The sequence below is a fragment of the Drosophila arizonae genome, chromosome 3, assembly GCF_054131065.1.
Source record: "Drosophila arizonae isolate 15081-1271.41 chromosome 3, UAZ_ARI_1.0, whole genome shotgun sequence".
Classification (NCBI taxonomy): domain Eukaryota; kingdom Metazoa; phylum Arthropoda; class Insecta; order Diptera; family Drosophilidae; genus Drosophila; species Drosophila arizonae.
The window spans coordinates 4,238,332-4,251,763 of NC_142923.1; the positions used below are offsets into that span (position 1 = coordinate 4,238,332).

At 34.3% G+C, this 13,432-nt stretch overlaps 1 protein-coding gene across 13 annotated transcripts in view; it reads left to right on the plus strand.

Moving 5' to 3' along the window:
* The window catches only part of bun (TSC22 domain family member bunched), a 135,299-nt gene that overhangs the window by 76,952 nt on the left and 44,915 nt on the right, over positions 1-13,432 (plus strand). For 2 of the 13 annotated variants that reach the window (XR_016268922.1, XR_016268925.1), the window contains 2 exons: positions 910-5,054; positions 6,947-7,047. The exons of the other annotated variants lie outside the window; for them this stretch is intronic. The gene's annotated coding sequence lies outside the window, so the exon portion shown is untranslated. Of the gene's footprint in view, positions 1-909; positions 5,055-6,946; positions 7,048-13,432 lie in introns of those variants that run through there. 13 annotated transcript variants of the gene reach the window in all.

The window sequence follows — 13,432 nt, forward strand, 5'->3', positions numbered from 1 at the left end:
TGAAAAAAATATGCAAAAATAAATTCATGCTACAAAGGCCACGGTCACTGATTGTGTGAGCAAAAAATGTTCTAGACATCAATTAACCGTCCGCCCACTGTTTGACATTTCGAATGTGAGATGTGAAGAGTGAAAGGAATTTTCAATTATAAACAAGAACAGGGCGAAAGCATGACTAACTCAACGCCTGTCAGATGACTGATGAAAAATTGTTGTAAATATTTTAGACTGTCGAATGTGAATGTGCGAGCAACCCACTAGAATCATCTCTATATATGGCCTTATATAATAGCCAAGTCGACACCTGCCCCCAACTAGATGCTAGTTTCTTTTCATTTTCGTTTTCATTTCACAGCTGACTTCGCACTTGGCTCGAAAACTATATCCGATTCTTTATGCATTTATTTTTATAGATATACATATACATAAACACTTGCATTAACATTTCATTGACAAGATTTTGGCCGGCATGGCTGTTGGCCAAAAATGCATTCGATTCTTGACGTCTGCGATTTTGAGTTTATTTTTATAAATTTTCGATTGGCTTTGCGCTGTTGCCACTCGCTAAACACGCCAATTAATTGAAGGCATCTACAATACATTCGCTCTGCTGTTGCTGCGTCCATTTTGCGTTTTCACATTGCAATTTGACAACATTTTCAAGCCGTTTGTAATGCCCCCCACGAAAAAGTAGGTATGTTATATGATATGGAGTGGTAATACAATAAAAGAAAAGCACGAAGCAGGACACTCCTAAAGAAAAGAAAACTAAATGTCCCTAAATATACAAGCTATATAATTTGTGGCATTTTCTGGTCTTTCCCTAAGGATAATTTAAATTGTTTTACATTTTTATACAAAGTCTAATACCATTTATTAATTATTCTTTTCTTCTCTATTTCTTTGCAGGTGAGCGATAACATTCAAATAACAAGTTACTAGATTACTAGACTAGACTTATGTATAAAGCCCCCTTAGGTGGGTTGAAAGTAGTAAGTATAATGAACTGTATTTGTGTTTATCGACATATTGATGGATATTTGTTGGGAATGATAATCGAATAAGAATTATGGAATGGTTTCTAGCTTTTAAGGCTAGCTTATGAGCTAGTTAACATAATAAAGCTTGGAGCTCATCTCTATTCCTAAACATTCATTCCATCTAACCTTGCCTATTCAATAGAGCACCTTCCAGTGTTGCACAACGATATGTTTACAGTTTGTAGTTAGTTTCTTGTCTTGAAGGCTCATCTCATATTTGCTCATTCATACGGTAATACCTTTACAGTGTTGCACAACTTAAGTAAAACCATCTTGGTATATTTACTTAATTTATAACCCAATATCATTCAGAAAGAGTTTACTCACTGAATATTTTCTTGGAAGCTTTGTGCTTTGGTGCGCTTTGTTATCTCAGCAACTCTTGCTTACCTTTTTACAATATTTGCTTACTTACCGCTATGTCGTCTGATCGAATGTGTTTACCAACACTAAGCCCCCCATGGCAAACACGTTGAAAAGAGCTTTACACAAACGCAACACTTCACTTCCAGCTGGAGTTCACTCTACTTGCGTTCAGTTGAAAGATTGTTCTTGTGCTTCAAGCTGGAGAACAGTGTGTACACACTGTCTAACTGATATGGTTCAGTAAGTCTTTCCGCAAACTCCACAAGCACATATAGTCGTATATATTGACTCGCAATTAAAAACGCCTCACAGATGTTGACTCTCTCAGCTGCTGTAAGTGCTGTAAAAACAAAAGCGTTAAGCCAAGTGCATTGGCAGGAGTAGAGAGGGAAAGTGGACGATACAATGACAGTGTTGAATAATGATTCAGACAGTTTGTCAACATTTCGCATTTCTTTTTGGAACTTTCTAGCGCATATTTTGAGCGTAGCGTATATCGCAAATAAATGCCAATTAGAAGAAAAAAGTGCTGCCAATATATACAAATTTTCTATTTTCTATTCACTTTGGTTTTGCTTACGTGCGAAATTTACACAATTCTCTAATGAGCCAATAAATTTAGATTACGTATACGCGCAGGTGGCCTGCTGCAACAATTTTCTTAAATTAAAAAGGCAGAGGCACACAGAGACTGCGCATGGCATGGCACGGCATGGCATGCATGCTGCACATTCTCATTATATACCCTGTAAGCAATGGTAGTCGAGAGGGTGTAGTACGCAAATAAGAGATACAGATAGGTAAATACATATATAAGACAATGATTTTTATATCTTTGTGTTTTCGTTGAACATTAACTACTACTCATACACTTATCATTATATACAGATTTATCTGTATATAATGTTGTGCTTTATACATATATGCCATTCTATTATTTCTCAAATGTCTCTGATGCAGTGAGCAAACAATAAAATATAGTATGCATTTATAAATAATATATGTTCTACTTGCAATCAATTTCCATCTGTAAATAGATCTAGACATATATTTGATTCTACTTTATAATTATATTTAAAGACCTCTGCTCTAGTAACTCACTCTATAAGAGATTTCTAGAAAAAAATTCTTAATATCTTCTACTCTTATAATCTCAAATTCCTCTTTCAATATCAAATTTTCTAGGATATGTGCCTAGTCAATCAATATCATTAATATCATTCTCATTTGTTGCGCTTTAGTTTGGCTATGTTTTCGACGTATTCACAGCGATAAATTTCACGCTAACTCAACACTTGGCGCTGTTCGCAATTATCGCGCGCTCCCCTCTTGATGCCGATTTTTCGTACTCCTCTCGCTGCGCAGTCCATGTGAATATTTTGTTGGTTTTTTGGCACATAATAAAATGTCGACGATAGAGCGCGACTATCGTGTACGGAAAAACTGCTTTCATCAACAGGTTAAATTAATGATAATCATCGTCGCAGCAGCTGTAAGTCAGTCGTTATACATATGTACATATGTACATACATATACGTATATACGATATATAATGCGATTTTGTTTCGATTCCAACTATTTGCAAATGACGTCTCTTGTTAGTTTTATTTTGTTGTTTTATTTTTATTGCTGTAAGTGCTTTGTAATCAGGCACACGCTTATCAAATGCTGCTATTCAGCTGTTCTAGCTGATATATTGATTGACATAATAGCGCTTATATCAAAGGTGTGTGTGTGTTTAGGGGATTGTGTGAGAATTAGGTTTGATTTTCAGAAAATTTATTTTGTATTCAAAGTGCGTTTAGGAATGTATTTAAAAAAAAAAAAAACTTTTTGCATAAATCTCAACTTGTTTCAGTTTAGTTTAGTAAAAATTAATATTAAATATTTGTTATAAGTATATCTACATTAATATTATTTATAATATTTGAGATATCTGAGTTTCTGAAATGATTTTTGTAAGATATTTTCCTCATATTTCCCTTAGACTTATCCCAGAAAAGCATCATAAATTGTTTGTATTTTAGTGCGGGGCTTTTCAATGAAATAATCCCGTATGTATAAAAAAAAGATTTATGTGCTTGTCTATTTAAATATAAATTAAACTATACGTATTATATATCCTAAACTTGAACCCATTCGAACCCATTTAACTATCTCCACCCACTGTGGCCATATTTCATATTATTGACTTGTTCATCTATCAACGACAGCAAAATGTTTTTGCTTTTAGGCAAATACTTTTATGAAACAAATTTATTTACGGCTTAAAATATATTTCGACTTAGCTATATTTCACATTCTATTCTCCTCCTGCTCCTTCTCAAAGCCTTAATGATAAAATATATCACATCGTATATCATGCTTAATTAATTCCCGAATTAGATGCATAACAGGTTGTTCTTTGATTAAATATTTTTGTTTATTATTTTTTTTTTTTTTTTTATTGATATACCATATAAAAAGAGAACCTCTTTGTTGTACTATATACAATTTCTACATTTTACTGTGGCAATATTTCTTTCCAATTTACTTTACGTAAACGCCTCATAATTGATGATGATTGCATTTCAATCAGCCAGTAGCACATTTTGTTTGCTGACTAAACCACAGAAACCACGCCAGCTAGACTCAGTTATATACACCACCCACACGTCAGCCAGAGTCCCACAGAGGAAAACAGTAATATCCATATAAATGCTAATTATCATATCGCGGTGATTAGATCGCGATTTGATAAGACTCTTTGTCGCAAGCAGCTAGACCACACTCTGCTTCAGTTGATACCACAGGAATGTGCTCTTGATACTATGAAACTGAAATGTATGTAACACAGAGGTTATATTGATGGGGTGATAAAGTATGTGACAGAGAGTTAAAAACTTGTCTCTTGTTTTGTTCATGAATGTATGGAATATACGTATATATAAATACTTGATCTGCAAATATTAAATGTATGCCTGTTACATAAATGTTAAAACCGATATTTTAACTTTAATCGATTTTTGCTATAACTCGAAAAGTTTTAGAATATTACTTATAGAATTTGATATGCTTACAAATATTTAGATTTTTATATGCCGAATTTATTTTCCTAGTTATATCAATTTGTATAGAGAAAAGCTCTAACTGCTTACTCAAAATAAAAGCACTCTTCTTGTAGGGTATTTAGTAGTCGTACACTTCTGCAGCTTCAGCACTTAATACCATACTTGTTTTTAGCTAATCATAGATGTTAGGTACTCTTAGCGGTTATCGTACGACGACGTCGCTGTCGCAGTTGCTGTCGCTGCTTCGGTCGGCGTCGCAGTCGCCGTTCTCTTATCGTCAAATTTGGCGGCCAGTAAAATATGAATTTTTCGTTTAGCTTAAAGAGTCCAGCAGGAAAAAGAAGAAAAAAAATGAGAGAGCAACAAAATTTGTGTATTTTTCAAAAATGTATACATATTTTTTGTTTTATTGGCGTCAACGTCACAGCTGCTGCTGACGTTGGCTGCGCGGCGAGCGTGTAGCCGGCGTAGACAGCGCAGCCGTTTTTGGATTTTGTACGCCGCATTTTGTAAAAATCAGTTTTCGGTTCGAATTCAGTAAACAAAAACTTGTCGCCGGCGCGAGACACGACAAAGAGAATCAAAAAGCAAAAAAAAAGTACAGAAATAAAAATTGTTGAACAAAAATTGTTGTTGCCGTTGTTGTTGCTGTTGTTGTTGTTGTTGCTGTTGCTGTTCGAGTATTTGTTTAAACAATTTGCTATAATTCAAGTTGAACGTACGCGCCAAACAGAAGCAGCTACAAATAGATAGACAGATACAGACACAGATACAGATACAGATACAAATACAGCTACAGCTACAAGCTAACAGCTGAAGTAGCTCGCACAGCAGCCGAACGATCGATGACGTGTGTTAATTGCGGCTGGTTCGTATTGTTGCTGCTGTACGACGCCCTGACCTTGTTACTGCCGTCTGTCTCGCACATACGGAGAGTATCTTTATCTGGGTATCGGCGAGAGATACTTGCGCTTAGGCTGAGTTTCTTTCAGGCAGTCGCCACGTTGCGCCGCTGTACAAACGCACACAGACACTCAATTTCTATCGGTGTCCAAGCATATTTAAATTTTGGCTAAAAATAGAAAGAGAAAAACCAAAAAAGCGAAAAACAAAAAAACAAAAACCTAACGTAAACGCAACGAATTGTGGTATAAATTTTTAAGTTTACCTCGGCGCTTTTTGGGTCTATCAATTTTGCCTTTTTTTGCTGGTACTTCCACAATTTGTTTTGCATTCGGCACGTAAATATGTAGGCAGCTCTTGGTTTTACTAGTTAACAGTGTTGGGAAATGTTACAATGAAATACTGGATAAAAATGTGTATTAACTGAAATTCTTATGAGATGCAAAAATTGTGCACAGACATGAAATCTGAATATCGAATATACTAGGATCTATACGAGATAAAGCTAACAAATATATATATATAATACTTTCGATTAATATTGTGAATATGGTACATATATTGTGAATATAGTATATTTGTATTGCTGCTTAAGAAATTTCTAGTACTCCAAAGGAAGCCAGCCTAAACAATTCATAATTGAGAGTTGGACTACGAATATAGTGTTGGTTAATGTAAAAATAATAAATTGTGATTTAGATTTGCGGCTAAATGCTAAAATTAGATTATATACGAAGCTAAAACAATTCTAAATTTACTTAGCATACTAAAAAAAAAAAAAATAAATAAATAAAATAAAATTACTTAAACCAAGTTGGTAAATGCTACATAAAGTTATAATAATTTAATTTCTCACAACTTGCGATATATTTAGAGTGAGAAAATAAAAATGTAAATATATTCCTAGCTAGAAGAGAGTCCAAATATCAATCAAGTCCAACCAACCTATGACAATACTCACTCTTTCAATATCCCATTCAAATATTTATCTAGTCCGAAATACTATGCCTTAATATGCTCGTCACTAGCAATTAGAATCTTGTTCTTTGTATCTTTAATTAATTTGCTAATATTTATTTTTAGTCAACGCTTTTTAGCGCTTGATTGAATGTAAATTGCTGACCAAAGAGAGCGAGAAAGAGAGAGAGAGAGAGACAGAGAGACAAAGAGAAAGAGAGCGAGCACAAGAGGCGACAAATCTCTCGCGGTTGAATATTTGCTATAAAAATAATGCTAAATTTTTATAAAATATTAGTTGTTGCCATTTGGCACGATGTTAAACAAGTTCCAGAGAAGCGCGCGCCAATAAACAAATATAAATAAACAGAATCGAAAAAAAAATACAAATTGAAATTGAATTTAAATTAAAAAAAAAAAAGAAATAAAACGTTGCAATTGCTGAGCGCAATTCGTGTCGATTCGTTAGTTTTCGCAGATATTTCTGATCAGCAAAGCTACAAAATAAATATGTAAATACCAACAACAACAACAGCAACAAAATTTTTTCGACGCGTTGTTTTCATTTTGTTTTACGCTCTTTGTGCTGATTGAATAATAATTAAAACACACAATTTCTTTATATAACAGCTACAAATTAGGGCGTGGCCAGCCAAAATACAATCCAAATTCATGCCAGTGAAAACAAAAAAAGAAGAAAACACCATAAGCAAATAAAAAAGCCAGACAAATATATATTGAAGAAATTCATAAAATAATAAAAAGAAATAATCAAATTGATTGTCAATTGTCAAAAATTGTGCCAAAAATAGACGGCGAAGAGCTTAGACCGAGCAATATTGAGCACAATAAAGTGTAATTGTTGCTATTGTTCACCTGTTTCGTGTGTTTGTTCATTATGCTCAAATATCCGCGCACCTCCTCCTCCACCTCGTCGGGCTACTTCGATGACGATGAGACGCTGATGAATCCCTATCAAACACCGCCGCCATCGCCGCAGTGTGTGCCGCATTACTTGCAGCGGCATATGGTGCGCATGTTCAGCACCGAAGAGTAAGTTGAAAGCAGTGTTACAAAACGCTGCAACTAGAATTTTGCAACTAAGATAGTTATGGTCTAGTCTATCTATCAGATTTTTGCTTACCTTAAGAGCTATGCATTTCTAAAAAGATTTCATGTACCTATGCCTAAACAGAGAACAGTGCTGTAAAACGTTCAGTGCAGCAAATGATGTTTATTTTTGATGGACCAAAAATGATTTATTCTTTATTAATATTTTTCGATTTAAATCTAACTGTTTCTTCGTTATGCAGTGCACTAATGGGTTACCAAACAATAGTGTTGTAAAACGTTCCAAACCAAAAAGAAAAATTGTCAATCAAAACGCTTTTTTCTAGTTTTTTGTCTAATAGAATTAAATTCTATTCAGATTCCATCTTGATCGTAATCTTTATCTATTCTTTAACTTATCTCGAAAATATATGTGATGTATCTTAGTCAGCTTATTTATTACCTGACTTATTGGCTTTAGCTCGTTAAACTTTGATCTTTAAATGCTAAAATACGTAATTCTGGTAAAGAAAAAAAAAAAAACAAGTTGAATTATTCAATGCAACCAGTTCTTGTTGTCCTAGCCTGTCGAAAATTAAGTTGTAAAATAATTTCACATATTATCAGAATTTATTGTTGCTCTTTAAAGTTACAAACAATTTTCTTTAACTCTATTAAAATGTATAAAAAATTTCAGTTGAGTGATCAAAAATATCACAATAGATAATCAATAATATATATAATAAACCCAAAAATGTTGCTTTATATGTTAAACAATAATCTAATACAATAGATGGTCTTTTAAGTCTATTCGAGTATATTCGATCTACGAATATTGAGATTGAAAGCAACTTGCAAAATTTTGCAAGCTCTAGAAAATTCCAGAAAAACTTCTTCAATGTTTGTTGCCGTCGCAGCCCACATCGATACTCTCGAGCCATGGTGCTATTTCCACCTACATACATAAGTCGTCGCTAGTCTAATTAGTTTCGCAGTTATTTTCGTTTTTGTTCGCAACACCTTGAAAACATATAACTAATGCATGTATGCAAATGATGCTTTTGATATGTTTATGTGAATTTTCAATGTCTAAACAATTAGTTTAGCATATGCTAGCTACAGTTTTCAGTGTTGAACAAGTTCGTTTATTCACGAAGTTTTGCTTAGAGTTAGAATCTATAGCATTTCGATTCACCAGCTAAACTGACCCCAATAAGTATTTTCTTTTATTATTAATGCTATTTATTTATATATTTTTGATTAACTAATCAATTTCCAGTCGTTTTGCATAATTAATGCGAATATTATACAAGAGAAAAAATATAAAAGTTAAATGAATTATAAAAACGTCTTGCGAAATGTGCATTAAATGCAAATTTTCTGACGTCGAAGAGCGCACAAGAAAACTCGCTGAAAAATCAATTATCCAACAAGTGAGCAGATAGGGTATGAGACGAAGCATGACTGGGCAATACCCTGTGAGGTTGTTCAAACTAGATATACTTAATATCTTTCTAATATTTGCTTTTCTAGCTAAAGTCATTTAGCCTTAATTGAAGTCATAAAAAGATGTTTGGGTTATTCATAGGAAATTTCTCTTTAAACTTACAACTACTCCAGCATGCCCTTTACTTTTAGCTTTAGCTTGTTCCAGGGTATACGTCAAAATCAAGAAATTAAAATTATTGCTTTTGCGGCTTTATAGCAAAATGCAACAAGCTAACCACACGCGCTGCCCCCTATTTCCCTCCTCCTCTCTCTGGCTACAACTTACTCTCTCTGTTTCTGTCTCTGTCTCTCTCACTCACTCTGCTTGTCTTGTGGGTGGCTTGTGTTTGCTTTAGAAGCCACGAGCACTGTTCCAGCCCCTCCCTAGCTGGCGGCGATTACATTGGGAGCCGCTTGCTTATCGCATTCGAATAGCACAGCCGTCGAACGCTATAAACGATATGCGAGTGTTTTTTTGCAATTGCTTTTCAAATTGAGAATTATTATTGGATAGTACGACTATGAAAGGGTGTAATGGCAAAGGGAAATTGTCCTCGAGATATATATGTATATGCCAAAAAAGTCGTGCAATCTTATTTAATGTTTGCACTTTAAACGGAAAAATAAGAAGGGAGAATATTATAAAGCGATAAACTTAAGAAGAAAATTTAGATTAGGAAACAAAATGTAAAAATTTATATATCATTGTTCACACAAAAAAATATATAAATATATTTCAGAAAAGTTGCAAACATTTCTTTAGGCCGGGTATTTTCTAGTCATGCATACCCATTCTAAATCTATTCACAATCAGTTTCATATATTCCTCAAGTAATTCCAGAGCAGATATTGCATTTTTACGGCCCACTCCTAATCTTAATCGTATAATACTTCTCGCACGTGCCGCACATTTTCGTTTGCCCAATTTCACGCAGTGTGGCAACGCTATTATCATTTGCATTAGCTGCCACGCAACTGCAAATTAGGTTGAAGCGTTGCAAAGATACTTAGAGACTTGAATATACTTAAAGAGACTTAGCTACTTAGCTACTTATTACAGCTCAGTTACTGGGCCGCCCCTGTGGCCACTCACTCATTGCTCGCAACAATGCGAACTAAGTAGAGACAAGGCGTTGCCAACTTGTCTACAGAATGGTTTTTATTTGAGTAGTATTATTTATCAGTGAACCGCCTTGAACTGCGTCCAAAGCCTCTCTGTCTCGCTATATCGCTCTCTCTCTCTCTCTCTCTCTCTCTCTCTCTCTCTCTCTCGCTGTCTGATAGCTGTTGCCAATCTAAAGTGGAACTCGAATAGAGCAAATAAAAACAGCCACGCCCAGCCAACAACCAAAAGTGGGCGTCCATAGTAGCTTTTGTTTTTTTTTTTTCAAATTTGTTTCTTGTGCATTTTGTGTCAACGGCCCAAAAGGTAAACGCACGCGCTTGCCCGCCCCCTTGACGACCTTTGACCTTTTCGTGCTGCAGGCTTTTAGCTTCCATGGCATATCTCTCTGTGTCTCTCAGTCTGCGTGTCTCGCTCTCTCTCTCTCTCTCTCTCTTACGCTTACTCGCTTGATTAGTGTGCAGTCATTTGGAAAAGCAGCGTGAAAACGCAAACACATGTTCCAGGTGGAAGCTTCTACGCTGCGGCTTATAAATATGTTATCGATTATTTGTATTTTTAATCGAAACGCTATCAGTGATGGGGTTAAGACAGCAGTTGGATACAGGCAAAGTTTTTAAATTTGAAAAGTTTCGACTTGAAATAAATGCAAAATGTTAGAGTATGCATAAATTGAAGAAGTAGCGGCAATTCGAGAAATTCTTGGATCAGTTAAGGACGAAAAGATGTTTATGGTAAATTTAGGGATCAATATCTAGCTATACACCTATGTAGTTACATTGTATAGCTAAGTGCTATATCCTTAGTCATTAACTTTGACTTGCATCAAAATTATATAATAGGGATTTATAACTCTGAGTAGAGAAAATCCCAGATAATAAAACACTTAAAATTATAGAATGCAAAAAATGTACAATTTAGCTCCATTCAAAGAAATTATATGATTTTCTGTCTAGACGGAAAATGTAAAATTAAAACGCGCTGTTTTTATTACAGCACACCTGAAAAACAACACACGCACACACACACACACCCATACGGACTCACCTGGGCAGCTGGCAAAAACACTTTTCATGGTCAATTCGATTGGCATGTGTGTGCAACACACACACTCATATATATATATATATATAATACAATATGTATTTGTCTATATATGCCCGATATGAAAAGCTCTATAGCGAGCCCAGATGTTTGTGTTTTCCATAGGCCTGCGAAATGTTTGCATTTTGCTGTTGTTGTTGTTGTATTTTAGCAGCAAACAAATTAAAGCGCAAGAAAACAACAAGAAGAAGAAGAACAAGTATTTAACAATCGTATTTGTTTATTTATGTCGAAATTAACTCTGACCGAAAAGCGAGAGCGGGAGCTGGCACAGCAGCTAAAAGACGTTTTCGCAATTAATTGCGATCGAGCGGATGAAATTTATTATTTTCATTCAACAAAGTCCGAAATTTATTGAGCACACATCGAAAATACCCTTTGAAATTGAGTGAAGTGACCAGTTTTTGAGATGAAGTGCAGTAGAAAGAGATCGCAATAGGAGAGAGAGGGAAAGAGAGAGAGAAAGGAAGATATATATATTTATATATAATAAAAAATTATTTCGTATATATATTGATATAAATACCGTATTGTTCTCCTTATTGAATTTTGATTCAATATGGATGTGTCTGTATATTTTATAATACTTATTTCATATTATTAAATAATATTAATATTATAGCCTTATCCTGCCAAATTTCGCTTCTGTATATCTAATATTCCATACATCTGAACAAGGGGGAGAACAGGATTAGGGATACGACAGATGGACAAAGTGAGAGCGAAACTAAGAAAATGTTATAAAGGAGAAAAGTAGACTGATTGGCAGCATTCCAATCTCTCTTTATATATCTTTAAGCATCTTGGTATTTTCATTTACCTCTTGTAGATTATCTTTATCTTCACCTCTCTGTATTTCTACTTCCTCTAGCTTATTCCTCTCATTCTAACACTCTCCCTCTCTCTATATTCGCTCCCTTTCTATCTCCATCTAACTTCCCAGGGTATTCCTTAATTCTATTTTCTTCACTCTACCTTTATACACCTTCCACCTTTGTGACCTTGTTAATGTACTCACATATGTTGTTTTTCTGTTGTGCTGCTCGCATTAATCGGCCACATGGCTCGACATCCCCCATTTAGCACCGTTCCTCCCTCCCTCGCCCAATCAACAATTACAGCTGGCGCCACAGTTCCATGTCCCAGTAGCAAATTGTTATTGTGCCCGATATATAATATGTATACCTATACCTACCTAATATGTATGCCTACCTTCTGGTACTCGATCTGGTTCTGGTTCTGGCTCTGCTTGCCTTTTGATTCTGTTTATTTGGATTTTGTTTATTGATTTGGTCAAAAAAGAAAAAGAGCAAGAGAAAAGGTAAACAATTTGTTTACAATGCAAAAGGTAAATTTATTGATTTCTTCAATTCGATTTTCACAAATTGCGCACAAAATTTATTACGAATTTCTGCCTACAGAAAATATGTACAAAAAAGTGCAGAAAATTTAAAATATATACATTTTTTACATTTTTCTTTTTTGCTTAATTAATCACAGTTTGACATTGAGCAAATGTCAAGGTTAAGCTTGTTGCTGGCTTCCCATTGTTTGAGTTGTTGTTGTTGTTGTTGTAGCCACCCACCGCGTCGAAAAGTGTTTGTGAACAAAAGATCTGACTTTTGTTTTATTTTTGTTGCCGACAGCAACAACAGCAAAATTATCTTAGCAATAATTGAAATCTTTTGTTCACAATTTCAACACAGTAAATAATATAGAAAAATAAGTAAAAACAGCATGGAATAGCAAGTTAGAAGCTGTAAGATTCTTAATTGAGGCAGCTAAAAATACCCTATAACTTATATAAATATGTACATATATGCATATTAACAAAATGTAAACTTTTTTTTCAATTAATTCTAAAGTATTCAAGTAATATTTGTTGCTATAGTATATTAGAATCCTAGAATCCACAGATATTTACTCTAATAAATAATACCTCATTTCGTATACGCCTCAATTACAGGGTATGCGAAACACAACAGCGGGCAATGTGAAAAAAAAAAATTAAATTATATTTATATAAAAAATTCATTAATCAAAGTTTGCAAAAAAAAAATCAATGCCTAATTAAATCATCTATAAAATTAGCATGCTGATTGTTTAGGATGACAACCTTATCAGCGGAATAAAAAATATACAAGCAAAAACCTGGAATTAAATATAATATTAATTTTCAAGGAACTTCAGCTCTGCCTTTACAACTGTTGATTACAGCTTTCGTCAGCTCTATATTAATAAATAATTTCTACAATAATTGTAAGTCGATTTTTACGAAGAACTTGCGACTCACGGGGAATGAATAGGATAAATCGGATTGGTTTGCTATTTATATACTATGTGAATAGGCT